We start from the raw sequence: 397 nt of genomic DNA, 5'->3' as shown, positions 1-397 counted from the left end.
GAACTGTGTACGATTGGAAAGGTATGAAGTAAACCAGGCGAGAGGAATACCAGAGATACCAATAGCAGATAAACGGTTTAACAAAATATTGTGTGAAATGGTATCAAAAGCTGAACTCAAATCAAGCAAAACAAGAATAGATAAGGACCCACCATCAGCAGCCATTAACAGATAATTGTTACTCTCACCAAGGCGGTTTCGGTATTATGCTTGGAACGAAATCCTAACTGAAAACACTCATATAAGTTATTATTACTAAGGTGAGCTTGGACCTGTGCTGCAACTGCTTTTTCAAGAATTTTCTAAATAAAAGGAAGATTTTAAATGGGACGGAAGTTATCTAAATTGTTAGGGCCTGCACTAAGTTTTTTAAGAATTGGGGTTATAGAAGCTATTT

Source organism: Sinocyclocheilus grahami, unplaced genomic scaffold, assembly GCF_001515645.1.
Source record: "Sinocyclocheilus grahami isolate Dianchi unplaced genomic scaffold, SAMN03320097.WGS_v1.1 scaffold18.1, whole genome shotgun sequence".
Classification (NCBI taxonomy): Eukaryota; Metazoa; Chordata; class Actinopteri; order Cypriniformes; family Cyprinidae; genus Sinocyclocheilus; species Sinocyclocheilus grahami.
The sequence above is the reverse complement of the archived record's forward strand: the minus strand, read 5'-3'. Positions refer to the sequence as shown.